This window comes from Rhinopithecus bieti, unplaced genomic scaffold (assembly GCF_001698545.2).
Source record: "Rhinopithecus bieti isolate Rb0 unplaced genomic scaffold, ASM169854v2 scaffold_52030, whole genome shotgun sequence".
NCBI classification, from domain to species: Eukaryota; Metazoa; Chordata; class Mammalia; order Primates; family Cercopithecidae; genus Rhinopithecus; species Rhinopithecus bieti.
Genome location: NW_016821228.1, coordinates 1,531,459 through 1,552,602, shown reverse-complemented (window position 1 = coordinate 1,552,602; position 21,144 = coordinate 1,531,459).

Sequence of the window (21,144 nt, the reverse complement as noted above, 5' to 3'; positions counted from 1 at the left end):
AAAAAAAGATTTAGTGTGTCCCACTTACACAATGTTGATAAAGTCTACAGTAGTGTACAGTTAATGTGCCAGGCCTTCACTTTCACTCACCACTCACTCACTGACTCACTCGAAGCAACATCCAGTCCTGCAAACTCCATTCATGAAGTGTCCTGTAGAGGTGTATTTTTTTTTATATTTTATAATGTACTTTTACTGTGTCTTTCTATGTTTAGATGTGTTTAGATACACAAACACCATTGTGTTACAATTGCCTACAGTACAACAACATGTTGTGCAGGTTTGTAGCCTAGAAGCAATTGGCTGTACCATAGAGCCTAGGTGTGTGGTAGGCTACGCCTAGGTTTATGTGAGTGCACTCTGTGATGTTCACACAACAATGAAATCACCAAATGATGCATTTCTCATAATGCAGCCCCATCATTAAGTGATGCATGCCTGTATATTGAACATGTGTGAGGAGCAGAAAGAGGCTATCTGGAAAGAATAAGGAATATGGAGAGTGTCAGGCAGATAAGCTGAGAAGGTACAGAGAAGTGAATGAGGAGGACAATATGATTTAGATGAAGGATTTTGACTTTTATTTGGAATGATGTGTAAACTCCTTAGCCATTAATGGTTTTGACCAGAAGAACTGTCCAACTACCATGATGAGAATAGACCAAGAAGCGCCAAAGGAGAAAACAGGGTATCAGTTGAGGTTAACTGTCATAGTCAAAATATGAGATCAGAGGATTTAGACTGGAGTTGTGGCGGTGGTAGAGAAGATAAGAAGCAGCCAGTCAGATTTTGTAATCAAAGTGAAGATATAGCCAATGGAAATTTTTGGTGCCTTGAGTGTGTGGTGTAAGAGAGTTAGAGGAGCCAGGATAACAACTTTGTATTTTACTTAAGAAACTCAAGAATGGTTGCCCACATCATAGATGAAGAATAGTCAATGGTTTAATTTCTCTTAAAAAAATTCAAGGAGAAAATTGTTATTGTACATAAATTCAACTACTCAAAATGATAAAATCTATATTCCATATTGGAAAACTTTTAACCAGAAGAAACTTCAGCTGCATTTTTTTAAGGATCAGTTTAAATGACTCATGAGGAAAATAGACTATTAGTATCTTTTTACTTGATATTCTACAGGAAAAATAAATGCACTGGGAATTCAGGCACATGTGCAACAATATTGCTTAAACTTCTCTAAAATTATTTTGCCAATCAAACAAAATTACTCAACAATTTATAGTCACTGATGGGTAGTTAAATCAGAACAGATGCATCATTCTGGAAACATAATCTACATTGCCTCTTATCCAAAGGATGTACATAATAATTGATAGACCAAATTTGCATAATGAGAAGATCAAGATGTATAAGAAGAAATAATTATTTTTGATGATGTTGGTAACTTCAATTTAATTCTAAGTCATTTAGTTTAGTAATATATATCCATGTTTCTAAGAACATAATGTCTAAAATGAAATGCACCCCAAATGAATTTAAATTTGTTATAAAGCATTACATTGATTGTTTAAAGAAAGTTCAATTTAGCATAACCACAAAGAATGTGATAGATGACTTAAAACTATTATCTTTTTTAACATTTTTGTTAGCCTTTAAAATTGGATGTTTCTTATTGAATCATACATTCAATGCCTGACAGTAATATTATTGAAACATTTAACTTGTTTTATAAATAGAAATACAAATTACAAAGGACGTCACAAATAGTACTAAAACGTATGGGTTACTTAAAAGGGGTGTTTTTCTTAAAGAATTACAATAGGAAATGTTTATGCATACATACATACATTGTAATTTTAGCACATGATTTTTTTTAAGTCCAGTGTCTTGAAAGATGGAATATCACAATACTTTGGTTTGTAACAATAGTTAATTGTTTTTCCTCCTTTTTGTAAAAGCAGAATGTCAGGAAGTAATCATTCATTTATGGTTTCTTATAGTGTATGGAATTATTGTCTAATATTGATTATTGACTGTGTTTTCTGCAAGATTTAGAGTAGACAAACATGAAACACTTGATCTGGGAACCACATCAAAAAAAAAAAAAGAATTTACTTTAGCATAGAATATGTAGAAAGTGGGATTTATATATAATATATACATATATACACATACATAAATATATACACATATATGTGTGTATATATACAAAATTAGATATATATACAATACTACATTTATAATACCATTTTTTCAGTATTACTAATTCTGGTCTTATGAAAATGAGACAAGGCATAAAAAAATTATTTTTAAAAATTCTAGTGGTTTTCTTTAAATATTTATGCTGCATTCAACAGATATTTTTAAAACACCTTATTTTAATCACATTTTTTCACTGAATATTTGATAACAAAAGAAACAAGTAAAAAATTGCTGCTGGCAATGTGGGTCCAGGCAAAAATGTAAGTTTTAGGTTTAGGTTTATAACGGAGAGAAAGAAAACCTTTTCTCTGCCATATTGGACTTCAGTGTTTACAAATGTCATTGTTTGTTATTATTTTAAAGAAAGGCTAAAACTGGTCATCAATCAAAAACGTTTTGAAGGCTTATGCTTTCCTATGCTAAAACTTTTACCAAATATACTAAGTAGCCACAAAATCAACATATGTGAAGTAAATAAATGCAGACGAAATCAGTGATGGATACAGATACAGGAAATATATTGAGTGAGAAGACTGATAAAATTCCAAACATTTTAGCAAATTATATTCTGCTAATATTGAGAAAATGTATCCCATGAAGTTGTGGTGCAGGCAAAAAACCACTTTTTTCTTTACGCAGATTCAGAATTCATGTTGAATTAAATACTTAAAAAATACGTAAATTCCTATGGAAGACAAATAAAAACTAGTAAATATAATGTCTAATATTTATTAGTCAAGATAATACTGCGTTTCAAATCTTCTGTCATTTCATTTGATTTTATTTACTGGTCCTATCAATTTTGTTAAAAGAGTGATGAATTCTAACTAATTGTGGACTAATAATTAAGGGCTTTTTTCAGTTCTGTCTGTTTTGATTTTATGTTTTTAGGTATATACACATTTATGATGATTCTTTATTATGAATTGATTCTTTTAGCGTTGTAAAATAGCGTTTGTATCTCTGATAATATTTCCTGTCCTGAATCCCATTTTCTCTGTTATTAACGTTGCTACTTCAGCTTTCTTATGATTAGTGTTTATGCAATATTAATTTTTATTGTTTTACTTTGAACCAGCCTATATTCTTTATATTTAAAGCATGCTTCTTTTTGACAGCTTAGAGTTAGATCTAGATGTTTTCTCATCTATTCTGACAAGCAAAATTGAGTGTTTAGAGTATTTAAATTTCATATAATTTTCAAAATTATAGAATTTAAATCTACCACCTTAACATTTGTTTTCTGTTTGGCACATTTGTTCTTTGTTTCTTTCTTCCTTTTTCAACTCTCCTTTGGATTATGAGTATTCGTTATTACTTTATTTTTTCCTTACCAGATTACTAGCTACATGTCTTTGTTTAAATTTTTAGTGGTTGCACTTTGCAATATGCATTTTAAAATAGCATATTCTACTTTCAAATAATAGTAAACTTCTTCACATAACACAAACATTCAACAGTTCTTTTTTGCACCCTTATTTAAGCATAACTGATATGTCAAAAAAACTGTACATATTGAATATATACAATTTAATACATTTGGACATGTGTATACCCTTGTGATACCATCATTAAAATCAAGGTACTAAACGTATCCATCATCTCTTAAAGTTTCCTGTGCCCCATTCACTTTTGTTTGTTTATTTGTTTGTAGTCAGAAACATGAGGTCCACCCTCTACAAATATTAAAATGCACAATAGCATATTGTTAACTAGAGAAATAATGTTGTATGGCAAATCTCTAGAGTTTATCTTGTATAACTGTAACTTTATACTCATTAAATAGTAGCTCCCCCTTTCCCTTCCCCAGTCCCCCGGCAAACACCATCATATTTTCTGCTTCTATGTATTGGCTATTTAGATGTCTCATGTAAGTGGATTCATGTAGCATTTGTTATTTCTGTCACTGACACTTCGCTTAGCAAGTCTCTCAGGTCCATCCGTGTTGTCACAAATGGCAAGATTGCCTTATTTTTAGACTGAATAATATTTCATTGTTACATATATATGTAACATATGTGTATATATCTCCATATATACATTATATATCTCATATATGTATTATACACATATATACATTATATTTATTATATATACATTATATATCTCCATGTATACATATATGTAACATATGTATATATATCTCCATATATACATTATATATGTATATCAATCCATTTATTCATCAATAAACATTTGGGTTGTCTCCACATATTGGCTATTTTAAATAATGCTGCAAGGAACATGGGAGTGTAATACTTTTTCATTGATATTGTTTTTTCCCACAAAACCTGGAGTTACCACAAAAGTGGCAGCGGGGGAGTTCCCACAAGGAAGTGCCCCAAACTGTCCCAAGATTTGTACAAGGAAGCGCCCCAAACTTTTAAAAGAAAGAAGCACTGAATGCTAGAATGCTACGGTAATCAGTCACAAGTATTTATTAGGGGAACTGACTTACAGAGAGCTATAGCAACCCTCAAGGTGGACAGTGAGAGAATGGAGTATTCTACTTATGTATGCCCACACCGAGTAGGGTAGGGTACAGAGTTTTTAGGAGGGTTTACGGAATTTGGATGAGGGTTAGGGCCAGTTTCCTTCAGTGTACCTTTATCAGTGCCTGGGGATGTGCAAAGTCTAGGTTTGGGTTTAAGCCTGCTGGGAAAAATCTGCAGCCCAGTCACAGATAGAAAGTGGGAGGAGCTGGCTGGGCGCGGTGGCTCATGCCTGTAATCCCAGCACTTTGGGAGGCTGAGGCGGGTGGATCACAAGGTCAGGAGATCGAGACCATCCTGGCTAACACGGTGAAACCTCGTCTCTACTAAAATATACAAAAAAAAATCAACCAGGCGTGGTGGTGGGTGCCCATAGTCCCAGCTACTCGGGAGGCTGAGGCAGGAGAATGGCATGAACCCGCGAGGCGGAGCCTGCAGTGAGCCAAGATCTCACCACTGCACTCCAGCCTGGGCAACAAAGTGAGACTCCGTCTCAAAAATAAAACATGGAAAAAAGAAAAGAAAAGAAAAGAAAAGAAAAGAAAGTTGAGGGAGCTGAGGAATCCTCAGCATTGGCAATGATTTCATGTACTTGACGCCAAAATGACAGGCAACAAAAGTAGAAAAGTATAACTAAATCAAACTAAAAACTTACACACAGCAAATAAAAAAAGACAATCAACAGGGTGAAAAGATAACATATGGAATGGGAGAAAGCATTTGCAAATCATATGTCTGATGAATTAATTTTCAAAATACACAAGGAATCCTTACAACTCAATAGCAATTATGAAACCCAATTAAAAATGTGCAAATGACTTGAGTAGATATTTTTCCAAAGAAGACACACAAATGGCAAACAGATATTATGAAAAATTCTCAACATCACTAATCATCTGGGAAATGCAATGAAAACCACAAAGAAGAGCCAAGCATGGTGGCTCATGGCTGTAATTCCAGAGACATGGGAGGCTGAGGCGGGAGAATCTCTCGAACACAGGAGTTCAATGCTTTAGTGAGTTATGATTACACTACTGCACTCCAGCCTAAATGACAGAGTGAAACTTCACCCCCTCTACAAAAAGAAACACAAATAAATAAAGAAAACACGAAAATGTTGTATCACTTCACCTCTATTAAGATGGTTATTATAAAAACTACATAAAAACAAGTATTGGTGAAGCTGTGGAGAAAATGGAATCCTTGTCCACTTTTGGCGGATGATAAGGTTTGTCTGTGTCGCCACTGAAAATCTCATCTTGAATTGTGTTTCCCATAATCCACATAATCCCCGCATGTCAAGGGCAGGACCAGGTAGTGGTAACTGAATAACGGGGAGTTTTTCTCATGCTGGTCTCGTGATAATGGGTCAGTCTCACAAGATCTGACGGTTTTATAAGCATCTGGCATTTCCCCTGATGGCACTTATTCCATCCTGCCACCCTGTGAAGAAGGTGTCTGCCTCTCCTTTGCCTTCCACCATGATTGTAAGTTTCCTGAGGCCACCCCAGCAATGCAGAACTGTGAGCCAATTAAACCTCTTTCCTTTCTACACTACCCAGGTTTGGGTATTTCTTCATAGCAGTGTGACAGCGGACTAACATGGTAGAAATGTAAAACGGTGCAGCCAATATGGGAAAACCTAAAAATAGAACTATCATATATATGATCCAGTAATCCCACTTCTGGGTGTTTATCCAGAAGAATTCAAATCAGGATCTCCACAAGACATAGCAGTGTTATTTAAAAAACCCATTATGCATTGTTATTATTGCTTTAAACATTCTTTTAAATAAATTAGAACATGAGAAAGCAAAAGTCTTCACTATTAAGCCATATATTTCCCTTTTTAGAGGTGCTTATCTCCGTTTGTAGATCCAATTTTCCCTATGACATATATTATTCTACAGCAGGGATTTCCATTAACATTTCCTCTACTATTGGTATGGTGGGAAATAATTAAGCTAATTACATTTAAAATATCTTTGATGCACCTTATTTTTTAAGAAAAGTACTATAATTGGATATAGGAATTTAGGTTGATGGGAGTATTTCAGTGCTTTAAACAGGCCATTCCAATGTCCATCAGATCCCATTATTTTGGATAAGAAATTAGTTGTAGCTCTGATCATTATTCTATAAACTTTTTCTAGGATTGCTATTTTTCTCTTTATCAGTGTTTTTCAGAAATTCAATTATGAAGTGTATTTGTGTAATTTCATACTTCCCCTGCCCCAGCTCCATGGTTTGTTAAGCTTTTTGGATCGGCAGCCTGTTATATTTCATCAGTTTTGGAAATCTACAAACACTTTTTTTTTTTCAAATAGATCTCCCAACTTCATTTTTCTTATGGTACTCTAATTACATCATTTTAGATGGCTGGTTTTTTTAACTTACAAGTTACAAAGGACACCTTATTTTTCAGCCATTTAAAATTATTATTCCAAGCTTCACATTTTATATTTTCTATTGGAATGTTGTGAAGTTAATTGATCTTTCTCTTTGTATTGTCTAATATGCTGTATCAATCAGCTGTCTGTTTCTATACCTAAATACCTGAGACTGGGTAAAGGAAAGAGATTGATTTAGCTCATCATTCTAGTGAATGGAAAGTCCAAGCGCATAGCACTGGCATCTGCTGAGCTTCTGGTGAGGATCACGTGGTGCATCAGAGCATGGTCAAGAAGCAGAAAGGCAAGTGGGCATGTGCAAAGAGAGACCAAAGATGAGTAGTACTTTATAACAAATAGCTTTCATAAAAACTAATCTCTTCCAGTGATAACTAGTCCAGTCTCAAGGGAGGAAGAACTCACTTAGTACTGCAAGGATGACACCAAGCCACCCAAGAGGGTGGATACCCCATAACCTAAATGCCTCTCATTAGGCCTCACCTCTTAAAAGTTCCAGCTCCCAGCATTGCTGCACTGGAAATTAAGATTCCATTCTCAGTTTTGTCAGGAATGCTCAAACCACAGCATATGCTAATAAATATATCTGGTGAATTTTTGATTTGTGATATTATAATTGTCAGGTCTATAATTTCCACTTGGTTAATTTGTATATCTTTGGTTTCTAACCTCATTATGTTAATGCTATCTTTTAAATCCTTAAAGATATTGTAAATCCGTATTTACAATAGATGTTTTAACGTCTTTCCCTGCTTCTTCTCTCTTTTTCCATTCACTAAATATTTCTATTGCTGGACATTGTGAATTACTTGCTATTGAGTGTCTGTATTTTGTTAACTTTCTCTTTAAATGTTTAAATTTTGTTTCAGTGGGCAGTTAATTTACTTGTTTTTAATATTTGTAAGGCTATAGTTTACAGTAGATTTCATTTTCACGCTTATTTGCACCTATGTCTCAGGTGTTGTTGTTCTAGGGCCTCTGCTAGATGCTAGAGGTATTTAGAAACATTTCCCATTTTTGGCTGCTGGGAGCTTGAATGTTTCCCAGTCCTATAAGCAAACTGAAAATACTTCATCTTACAGTTCCTCAATAATTTTTTTTTTTTTTTCTCCAGCCTTATGGTATATTTTTTCTCTGTCTTTAAGTTTTGAAATTCAAAGTATTAAGCAGACATCTGTGCAGATGTCTGCAATGATTTCCCTGCATAGCTTTCTCCTTTTCAGGAATCTGTTGCTCAAATAACAGACATTCCAGAGTCCCTAAGTTCTGATCTCTTTCTCTAAGCTTGGAGAAATCACTGTGCTTTCTTTGGATGTCTCCCTTACTCCTCCACCCCAGTTTGTGAAAGCTTCTCTAGATACAAAGCCAAACAATTTGGATTGGGTGAATAGGGTCCCCTCCAAAAGTATGTCCATCTGTGTTTTTGTCTTCTCAGTCTACTGAAACAAAACACCACAGCAGAAGTTTATTTCTCACAGTTTAGAAGACTGGGAAATCTAAGATCAAGAAACTTGCTGATTTGGTTTCCAGTGAGAAATCTCTTCCTGGCTCGTAGGCAGCTGCCTCTTCCTCTATCCTCAAATGGCAGAGAGAGAGAAAGAGATACTGTGATTGAGCTCTTATGTGTCTGTTTTTAAAAGGACACTAATCCTATTGCATCAAGGCCCCACCCTCATGACCTAATTTAACCTAATTACCTCAAAATGCTCTGTCTCCAAATACAGTCACATATGAATTCGGTGGGCAGGTGAAGGGCACAAACGGTCAGTCTATAACAACCTGTAACCTTAAAGTGTGACTTTACTTGAAAATAGGGTATTTCCAGAAGTAATGAGTAAGATTCAGTTTCACTGGGCAGCAGATGGCCCTAAATTCAATATGACCAATGTTTTCATAAGGTGAAGAGAGGACAAAGAGAGATACGAACGTATACACAGAGAAGTTGGAGGCAGAAACTGGAATTAGGCTGCTACAAACCAAGGAATGCCAAGGACAGCCAACAACCAACAGTAACCAGGAATATCTGGGAACACAAGATAGAAAGAGGCAGTGGAGGATTCTTTATGCTCGTGTGCTTACAGCCTCCAAAACTCTGAGAGAATAATTCACTGTTGTTTTAAGTCACCCAGTTTGTAGTAATCATCTCATTTTTTTTTAACATTGACCAGCATGCTGCACAAATATTTCATATCTAAAAAAATTGTTTTATATGTTTTGTACAGTTTTGTTTCGGCTTACAGGAAGAGGACAAATCTGATTCAAATTACTCCATAGTGGCTGGAGACCGAAGTCTCACTGTGCCCAATTTAAATCTGAACAGGATATACGAGTATCTTCTCACCAGCAGTCTACAAGAAGAAATATTTTCTCACTCATCAATCGACATTGTGTATATCACCTTTATCACTAATGAAATATATGAAAAATGTAATCTTACTGTTTTATTTGGCATTTTAAGTATCACCAAAGAGATATATTTTTATATGCTTGTCATTTATGCTTTCTTACTGTGTATCATCTGTTGACATAATTAGTTCATCATTTTCTGCATTATTATAGTTCTTCCCATTGATCATTAGAATTGTTTAATATTAAGAAAATTTTTATGCTATGTGTATATTTTCCCTGGCGTTTTAAAGTTATAAAATAAGCAAAAGTGTTAATTTTATTAAGATTTATTAATCTCATTATTTTTTGCTTCTAAGATTTGTGCTTTGATTAGAAAAGCATTCTCTTTTTAATTAATTAATTAATTAATTTTTCAGACAGTCTTGCTCTGTCGCCGCTCAGGATGGAGTGCAGTGGCATGATCTCGGCTCACTGCAACCTCCATCTCCTGAGTTCGAGCGATTCTTCTGCCTCAGTCTCCTGAATACCTGGGATTACTGGCATGCATGCCACCAGAGGCCTGTCTAATTTTCTTGTATTTTTAGTAGAGACTGGGTTTCACCATGTTAGCCAGGCTGGTCTTGAACTATTTTTAGTAGAGACTGGGTTTCACCATGTTAGCCAGGCTGGTCTTGAATTCCTGAACTCAAGTGATTTGCCCGCCTTAGCCTCCCGGATTGCCTGGATTACAGGAACGAGCCAACCCACCCTGCCTAGAAAAGCATTCTCATTTAAATGTATCTTTCTGTTTTCTATGTAACCTTTACATTAAGTTTTACATTTAAAACTTTGATATTGTTCAAAATTATATGATATGAAAAGCAAAGATGTTTTTCTCTGTTTGTTGATTTCACAATTAAGTAACCAGTTTCCCCAACCTAATTTTTTGAAAATCTGTTTTCACCCTCTGATTTCGTATTACACCTCTAACGTAACAAATTTCATACATACCTCTTTTACATTAATTCCAGAGGTGCTGAACTGTATACAGGATAGGTTATGATTTCTAAAATACGTGCTGAAAGAGCACGTCAATATTTGAGAGTATTTTTATTTCCTCTGGATAGATTCATAATATTCGTAGTTTAAATAATATGTTAATATTCATCACATATATGGCCAAATTAACTCTACAATATAGTAAGAATACACACCTCTATCAGCACTATGTCGGTTTCTGTTTATCCGTAACTTCACCAACACAGTCTGGTTAGTCATTAGGCAGCAATTGTCTAGTGTTTTAACTGGCACTGGTTTCATTAACTGGCTTTATTACTGGTGAAGCCATATACTTTATCAGCTTGAAATAAATATTTGATTATTTTGTTTTGAATATTTTAGCCATTTTCTGTATGTCTGTTATCCTTCTCATTGATTTATAGGACATTTATATATTAAGAAATATTAATACATGAACATTTATATATGAGAGTATTAACCTTTTAATTGTTATATATATGGTAATTATGTTGCCATGTAATTTATTAGTGACTTAATTTAGTTTACTATATCATTATTCTGCCCACCTTAATTTTGCATATAGTAGAAATAATCATGCTTTTGCATGCTTGTACAGCAATCTCTTTCCTAGAGTTTGCCCTCACTATCAGCTCAACCTTAATGGATGCGCACAGCAATTATGCAGTATAGAACTAGATGCCCTCAGCACAAATTCAATGTCATAGAGAGCCCAAAATGAGTACAATGTCCATTCAAAATTTCAGAAAAGGTAAATTTACAATGGAATGGAGCCCATGAGGAAACTGCAAACCATGTTCTTTAATTGCCAAGGTCTTTTTTCCTTTTAAATGAAGACAGAGAAAGCCACGGTCTAGAGACCACCTAGCCCTTGAGAAAGACAGAGACAGATAGAGATAGTTATTTTCTGACATTTAAGTTTCCCTAAGGTCTTTCTCTTATTCCTGTATGTCATTTTTATGTGATTTCTTGTTATCTTTTTACTTACTTTTGTCTGGTTTAACTTTTTTTCCTAATTAATGTTGCCTATTTTCAAATGCATTTTAGCACTGTTTCATTTGAACAAAATAAATATTATATGAAATGACCTTCAGATTTTATTTAAAAGATATGCTTCAAGTAACACTTATTTCCATACACTTTGTCTTATCTAATTCAATTTTCTTTTGTTGCTTAAACTTACAAATCCTCCTCAATATTAATGATGATATCTCTTAGTCACTAACCATATAAATTCATGAATAACATATCTGAAATCTGAACAAATGACGATGGTATTTATTTTTTCTTAATGATTACGTAGAGGTATATGCATTTTTGAGAGGGAAGAAAGGTAGAATAGAAGAAAGACAAACAGATCCAGAGTAACTTCATGTGTATATATTTAATATTCATATATTGTATTGTAAAATATAATGTATATATGGAAAGGAATATACGGTATAAATATATGGATTAAATTAGTTATTCTACAGTTGCAGTTAGAGATTTTATGTAATTTTAAGTGTTCCCACAACAAAAAATATACATAATGTGAGGTAATGTGTATTTTCATTAGCTCAATTTAGCCATTCCACACTGCATACATATTTTGAACCATTTGTACACAATAAATATATATATTTTTTTTAATTTACATTATCATTTTAATAATTTTTTTAATTTAAAAATTTAGTGGACTGTATGGTTTGTAGCTATAGTCACAGTCACCAAAGTATTTCTAAAGTTTATGCTTGACCTGAGTGAATTTAACCAAGCAATTTGGGAACTGAATTTGTGCTCTGTGCTATAGGACTTGGTACTACCACAGGGGGAAGCCATGAACTCTGCACCTCCACTGGGAAAATTTTACATATATATATTTGAAATGTATATAAAGGTGTTGTATAGACTAACTAGTGGTGGCCTGATGAAATGACCTCTGACTAAAATAGAAATAAATATAAATAAGGAATCATAATTGCAAAGAATTTATTCTATACTAATAGAATACGAGTTTATTAATGGTAAGAGTTCAATAAACTGGTTCCATTATTTTCTACCCCATACCCAAAGGAGGTAAGACATTGGTGCTACTGTGTGTCATTTATATTGAGCTTCAAAAGAGAAGAAAATTGTCTCTGTGTTCCTGTCTAGACATCCATAGGAAAAGGAGAATAATTATTTAAATTATAATATAATTTACATAATCACATAGATGTGGAAACTAACCAGGTACTTTCTTGACATACAGCAGTCAAAACTTCGTTGAAGCAGCATTTTGTGACTTAAATACTCTGATTGTTTAAAAAAACAGGGAAGCTGGAAATTGGAATGAGAAAGTGAGGTGTTTATGAGAGGTCCCATTAGGTCGTTACAGCATATTTTCCTCTAACCCACCTTTTTACCACTCAGCACACTCTGACCCAGCGACTTTCACTCCAAAGCAGGGGAAGGTTGGAGGATGGAAGTGATGTGCAAATGTTTCCCACAGCTTGTTCCTGTCATTACATTATAAATAAAAGTCTGTCATGAGGACCATTAAGCGGATAACAATGAAGGAAGATGGAGACTTGTGCCACTTAGTTCCTAAGCAACAGAAGCCGATCAGTCATTTCACCTCTGTACCAGATGCAGCTCTGCAGACAAGGCAGTCTGTCAGAGAATCACACAAGTGAATGGAAATTGCAGAATCAAAACTGCTTTTGGTTTTAACATTAGTTCCCAAGTATGAATCTGATAGAAATTTCACTGAAGCTTCAGGAAGGTAATATTACCAGGAGATGCTTGGCCTATTTATCAGACCTAGCTCTGCCTATTCAAACTCACACAGAATGGAATCTTGTCCCTCCAGTAATTTTCTGCCTGCAGACAAGGGAAGTCATCAGTGCCTTGCCTAAAATGACCTGTTCTGTTTATGTGATGGATTATGTTTATTGATTTTTGTATGTTGAACCAGCCTTGCATCCCAGGGATGAAGACGACTTGATTACAGTGGATAAGCTTTTTAATGTGCCACTGGATTTCTCAACAGTCTCCCAATGTCTTAACTTATTTGAGAATTAACTCAGAAGTCCACAGTCCAAAGTCTCAGCTGAGACAAGGCAAGTCCCTTCTGCCTATGAGTCTGTAAAGTTGAACGCAAATTAGTTACTTCCTAAATACAATGGGGGTATGGGCATTGGTCAAATAAAGTCATTCCAAATGACAGAAATTGGCCAAAACAAAGGGGTTACAGGCCTCATGCAAGTCTGAAATCCAGCAAGGCAGTCAAATCTTAAAGCTGCAAAATGATCTCCTTTGACTCCATGTCTCACATCCAGGTCATGCTGATGCAAGAGGTGGGTTCCCATGGTCTTGAGCAGCTCCACCCCTGTGGCTTTGCAGGGAACAGCCTCCCTCCCAGCTACTTTCACAGGCTGGTGTTGAGGGTCTGTGACTTTTCCAGGCACATGGTGCAAGCTCTCAGTGTATATACCATTCTGGGGTCTGGAGGACAGTGGCCCTCTTCTCACAGCTCCACTAGGCAATGCCCCAGTAGGGACTCTGTGTGGGACCTCCAACTGTACATTTCCCTTCTGCACTGCCCTAGCAGAAGTTCTCCATAAGGGCCCCACCTCTGTAGCAAATTTCTGCCTGGACATCCAGGTTTTTCCATACATCCCCTGACATCTAGGTGGAAGATCCCAAACCCAATATTTGACTGGATACCATGTGGAAGCCTCCAAGACTTGAGCTTTGGACCCTCTGAGCCATGGCCTGAGCTCTATGTTGGTCTCTTTGAGCCGTGGCTACAGTGGCTAGGACACTGGGCACCAAGCACCTAGGCTCCACACAGCATAGGATCCTGGGCCCAGCGCATGAATCCACTTTATCTGCCTAGGCCTCTGGGCCTGTGATGGGAGAGGCTGCCCAGAAGACTTCTGGCATGCCCTGAAGACATTTTCCCAATTGTCTTGAGGATTAACATTTGGCTCCTCATTACTTACGCAAATATTTGCAGCCAGCTTGAATTTCCCCTCAGAAAAAGGAATTTTACTTTCTGTCTCATTGTCTGGCTGCAAACTTTCTGAACTTTTACGCTCTGCTTCCTTTATAAACTGAATGCCTTTAACAGCACCTGAGTCACCTCTTGAATGCTTTGCTGCTTAGAAATTTCTTCTGTCAAATAACCTAAATTATCTCTCTCAAGTTCAAAGTTTCACAAATCTCTAGGGCAGGGGCAAAATGCTGCCAGTCTTGTTGCTAAAACATAACAAGAGTCCCATCCCCTTTGCTCCAGTTCTCAAAATGTTCCCCATTTCCATCTGAGACCACCTCAGCCTGGACTTTATGGTCCGTATCACTATCAGCATTAGGGCAAAGCCATTCAACAAGTCTTTAGGGAGTTCCAAACTTTCCCATATTTTCTTGTCTTCTTCTGAGCCCTCCAATCTGTTCCAACCTCTGTCTATTGTCCACTTCCAAAGTCACTTCCACATTTTTGGTTATCTTTTCAGCAGTGTCTCACTCTACTGTTACCAATTTACTGTATCAGTTTGTTTTCATGCTGCTGATAAAAACATACCTGAGAATGGGCAATTTAAAAAAGAAAGAGCTTTGATGGACTTAGAGTTCTACCTGGCTGGAGAAGCCTCACAGTCATGGTGGAAGGCAAGGAGGAGCAAGTCACTTCTTAAATGGATGACAGCAGGCAAAGAGAGACATTAAGCTTGTGCAGGGAATCTCTGCCTTATAAATCAATCAGACCTTGTAAGACTTATTCACTGTCATGAGAAAAACACAAGAAAGACCACTCCCCATGATTCAGTTACCTTTCACCAGGTCCATCCCACATGTGAGAATTCAAGATGAGGTTTGAGTGGGGACACAGTCAAACCATATCAGACCTACACGTATACATACACAATATTAATATTATATTTTAGAGATTATTAATATTTTGATGTTTTCATTTCTAGGTTTTACAAAATTTCTTTTAATGAATTGAACAATTTTCCCATTTTCTTAAACGCTAACAAATTACTACTTCATTACCGGTTTTAATGAATTAAAGCAATATAAAAATATATAACTATCACACATTGTTGTAAATATGCAATAGATATTTATTATACATATCTATTTTATTCTTGTTTTATTTCTACATAGGCAAAAGAAACAAGAAAACAATAAACCCATATAAAAGTCTGCAGCATCTAATAATATTTTGCTTTTGTGAAGAAAACTAAGACTATTTACATGTACAAATTCTAATGAAAGGACAGTCTTTTAAAGAAGTGAGATTACCCTGATCATCTCACAGTTCCTCTATCACATATGCTTAACAATATTCTATTCCATTATATTATTCATTTCTAAGTAAAATCTGAGGAAGCAACATAGAAAATGTGTTTAAAATAGATTTCACTTTTAGAGCTGTCGTAGGTTCACTGCCATATGAAGCAGAAAGTACACAGACTTCTCAAATTTCCCCTTTCCCTTCCCCTCCAGCCTTTCTCACTATCAACATTCACACCAGAGTGATGCACTTGTTACAAATATAACATAAAAGCAACATCTAGGTTGCTTCTTAAGTTTTGGCAATTATGAATAAAGCTTGTATAAACATCTGTGTTCAAGTTTTTGTGGAAACATAAATGTTCCACCTACTTAGGTAAATATCAAGGAGTGTGATTCCTGGATAATTAGTAAGAACATGTTTACTTTTGTAAGAAACTTCCAAAATGTCTTCAAAAGTGGCTGTAATATTTTGTATTCCCACCAGCAATTATTGTGAGTTTCTGTTACTCCACATCCTTGCCAACATTTGAAGTTGTCAGTGTTTTGAATTTTTGCCATTCTAATAGCTATATAGTAGTATCTCCTTCCTTTAATTTTCAATTATTAAATAACATATAATATGGAGCAATTTTCCTGTGCTTATTTGTCATCTGTATATCTTCTTTGGTGAGGTGTCCAGGTCTTTTGCAGTTTTTAAATTGGGTTGTTCGTTTTCTTATTGATAGTGCTTTGATTTTTTCAGACAATAGTACTTTATCAGACATGCATTTTCAAAATATTTTGTTTCACTCTGTGGCTTGTCTTCACGTTTTCTTGAGAGTGTCTTTCACAGAACCGGAGTTTTAATTTTAATGAAATCTAGCTTATCTAATATTTCTTTCATGGATTGCACCTTTGTCTACTCTTTTACTAGCGGCATTTGTTTTTGCTTACTGTAGCTTTATTTTGCGTCTTGAAGTTGGATAGTATCTGTCTTTCAAATGTATCTCTCTCCTTCACTACTATGTTTTCTATTCTGGGTGTTTTGTTGGTGCATGTTAGCCTGTCAGTATCCACAAAATAACTTGCTATGATTTTGATTGGGATCGCATTGACTATAGATCAAGTTAGAAATAAGTGTCATTTTGATAATATTGAGATTTCCTATACATTAACATAAAATACTTCTCCATTTATTTAGTTATTCTTTGATATGTTTTCTCACAGTTTTGTAGTTTGCTTCATGTATATCTTGTATATACATTGTTTGATTTGTAACTGAGTATTTCATTTTTGTGTTTAAATAGCATCGTGTAAATGGTATCTTACCCTCACATTCCACTTGTTCATTTTTGGTATAGTGGAAAGTAATTGGCTTTTGTATATTTACCTTGTATCCTAAAACCTTGCTATTGATGTCTTCAGATTTTCTACATAATCATGTCACCTGCCAACAAAGACAGTTTTGTTTATTTCAAGTCTGTATACCTTTTGTTCTTTTTCTTCCTTTTCTTATTAGATAGCTAACACTTCCAGTAGATATTGAAAAGAAATGATGAGAAGGGATATCTTGGCTCTTTCCTGATCTTAGCAGGAAAGCTATGGGTTTCTCACTACTAAGTATAATATTAGTTGTAAGTGTTTTGTAGATGTTTGATATGGTGTTTCTCCACCCAAATCTCATGTCAAATTATAATCCTCAGTGTTGGAGGAGACACCCGGCGTGAGGTGATTGGATCATGGGGGCAGATATCCCCCTTGCTGCTGTCATGATAGTGAGTGAGTTCTTACAAGATCTGGTGGTTTAAAAGTGTGTAGCATTTCCCCCTTCACTTGCTTCTTCCTTCTCCAGCCATGTAAGATGTGCCTTTTTTCACTTCACCTTCTGATATGATTGTAAGTTTCCTGAGGCTTCCCCAGCCACACTTCCTGTACAGCCTTTAGAACTGTGAGTCAATTAAAACTCTTTCCTTTATAAATTGCCCAGTTTTGGGTAGTTCTTCATAGTGATGTGAGAATGGACAAATACAAGTTGAAGATCATTCGTCTATATCTATTTCTAGTTTGCTAGGTGTTCTTATTATAAATGAATGTTGAAATCTGTCAGATGTTTTCCTGCATCTATGGATAAGAATTATCAGTTTTTCTTCTGTTTTTTGGTATGTCCTGTAACAGGTTACATTAACTGATTTTTGAATGTTCAACCACCTTGTGTGCCTGGAATAAATTTCACTTCCTCATGGTATGTAATTCCTTTTATACATTGTTGAATTTGATCTTCTAATTTATTGGACAACTTTTGCATCTATATTCATGAGATATATTGATCTGTAGTTTTCTTATAATGCCTTTGTCTGATTTTGGTATCAGGGAAATGCTGGCCTCATAGAATTAGTAAGCACTCATTTGGCTTCTCTCTTCTGGAATAAATTGTAAAGAACTGGTATAATTTTTATCTTAAGTGTTGATTATAATTCACTAGTGTACCCCTTGGGATGGTACTTCTGGCAGACTGCTAATTGTTGATTAAATTTAGTTAATAGTTGTAGACTTTTTCAAATTTTCTATTTCTTCTTGTGTGTTTGTGTACATTGTGTTTTTCAAAGAATAGGTCCATTTTGTCTAGATTCTTAAATTTGCGGGCACCTAGTTGTTCATAATATTGTTCTATTATTCTTTCAATATCCATGGGATCTGTAGTAGTGTATCTTATTTCATGTTTAATATTAGTCTCTTGTGTCTTCTCTCTGTTTTTTCACAGTTAGCCTGGCAGGAGGCTTGTTGACTTTATTGATCTTTGCAAAGACCAGCCTTTTGTTTTGTTGATTTTCCCTATCAATTTTTGATGTCAATTTAATTTTACTGTCTTTGAATTAAATTTGCTATCTTTTTCTAGTTTCCTATGCTGCAAGAATACATTATTGATTTTATTTTTTCTTTAGTATATGCATTCAAAGCTATAGATTTTCCTCTAAACATTGCTTTTGCTACATCACACAAAACTCGTAAAGTTTTATTTTCGTTTTCATTTAGTTCAAAATATTTAAGTCTCTGTTGAGTTTCTGTTTTGATCTATGTGCTATTTAGAAGTGTGTTGTGTGCTGTTCCAGTTATCTTTCTGTTACTGATTTCTTGTTTAATTCCATTGTGATTTGAGAACATACACTGTATGATTTTTTTCTTTTAAATTTGTTACAGTTTTCTTTGTGGCCTAGAATGTGGCCTATCTTGGTGAAAGTTCCATGTAAGTTAGAGAAGAATGTGTATTCCACCGTTATTCAATTAAGTAATCTACAGATTTCAATTATATCAGGTACTGATTTTCTAGCTGATGGCTGTTTCTGTTTTTTAGAAAAGGGCATTGAATTCTCCAATAATGAATTCATCTATTTCTCCTTGTAGCTCTACCAGATTTCACCCATTGCATTTTTACTCTCTGTTGCTAGGTACATGCACATGAATGATTGTTATCTTCTAGAAGAATTTACCCTTTTACTATGATATGTCCCTTTTCCTTATTCTGAAATATAATCTGTCTGAAATTAATAAAACTTCTTCAGTTCTTTTAAATTAATATTAGCATGGTGGATCTTTCTCTATACATTTAATTTTTAATGTGTATGTGTCTTTATATTTAGAGAAGATTTCTAGCAGAAAATATATCATCTTCTTTTTGAGCCACTCTGATAATGTGTTTTTTAATTGGTGCCATTAATATTGGGAAACTTTTAGACATTATTGCTTCCAACATTTCTTCTTTGTTTTTCTCTATTCCCGTTATGCATATGTTGCACTTTTCACAGTCAACACACAATTGTTTGGTATATTTTAAATTTAATTTTATTTTAATTTTAATTTCAAGGATACATGTGCAGGACATGCAGGTTTCTTACATAGGTAAACATGGGTCATGGTGGTTTGCTGCACCTATCAACCCATCACCTAGGTATTAAGCCCTTCATGTATTAGCTATTTATCTTAATGTTTTCCCTTCCCCTAACCCCCACCAACAGGCCCCTGTGTGTGTGTTGTTTTTGTCCCTGTGTCCATGTGTTCTCATTGTTCAGCTCCCACTTGGAAGTGAGAACATGCGGTATTTAGTTTTCTGTTCCTGTGTTAGTTTGCTAAGGATAATGGCTTCCAGCTTCATCCATGTCCCTGCAAAATAAATGAGCTCATTCCTTTTTATGACTGCATAGTATTCCATGGTGTACATGTACCACATTTCATTTATCCAGTCTATCATTAGTGAGCATGTGGGTTGATTTCATGTCTTTACTATTGTGAATAGAGCTGCAATTAACATACGTGTGCATGTATTCATATAAGAGAATGATTTCTATTTCTTCACATATATAGCCAGTAACGGGATTGGTAGGTAAATGGTGTTTCTGGTTCTAAATCTTAGAGGAATCATCACACTGTGTTCCACAATGATTGAACTAATTTACATTCCCACCAATAGTGTAAAAGTGTTTCTCTTTCCCCACAGCCTCGCCAGCATCTGTTGTTTCTTGACTTTTTAATAATCACCATTCTGACTGACATGAGATGGTATCTCATTGTGGTTTTGATGTGCATTTCTCTGATGATCAGTGATGTTCAGTTTTATTTTCATATGTTTATTGGCCGGATAAATGTCTTCTTTGGAGAAGTGTCTGTTCATATCCTTTGCCCATTTTTTGATGGGGTTGTATTTTTCTTATAAGTTTGTTTAAGTTCTTTGTAGATTCTGGACATTAGACCTTTGTATGTGTCTTTATATTTAAAGAGAATTTCTTGCAGAAAGTACAGTATCTTCTTTTGAGTCACTCTTATAAACTCTTTTAATTGGTTCCATTAATTTTGGAATTTTCAGATATTATTGCTTCAAACATATCTTCTTTGTTTTTCTGTATTCTGATTATATATATTTACATTTTTCATAGTCACCCCACAATTCTGGGGTATTCCATTCTGAATTTTTTAGTATTTTTTCCTTCTCTGTTTTGGAGGTTTCCATTGACACATGCTCAAGTTCACATTTTCACTCTCAGCAGTGTCTAGTCTACTAACGAACCCATCAAAGGCATTCTTCATTTGTTACACTCTTTTTAATTATTCTTACTTCTCTTTAATTCTTCCTTAGAATTTCCATCTCTCTGCTTGCACCAGCCCTATGTTTTTGCATGTTGTCTACTTTTTCTGTTAGACCCTTTAGCACATTAATCCTAGTTATTTAAATTCTCAGTCTGATAATTCCAACATCCCTGTCATATCTGTGTCTGGTTCTAATGTTTGCTCTTTCTCTTCATACTGTGTGTGTGTTTGTGTTTGTGTGTGTGTGTTTACCTTTTATTATGCCTTGTAATTTTTCATTAAAGGTTGAAAATGATATATTAAGTGAAAGAAACTCTGCTGAATAGGCCTTTAGTCATGTGGTGGTGAAGTGTGAGGGCAGGGGAAGCATTCTATAGTCCTATGATTGAGACTCAGGC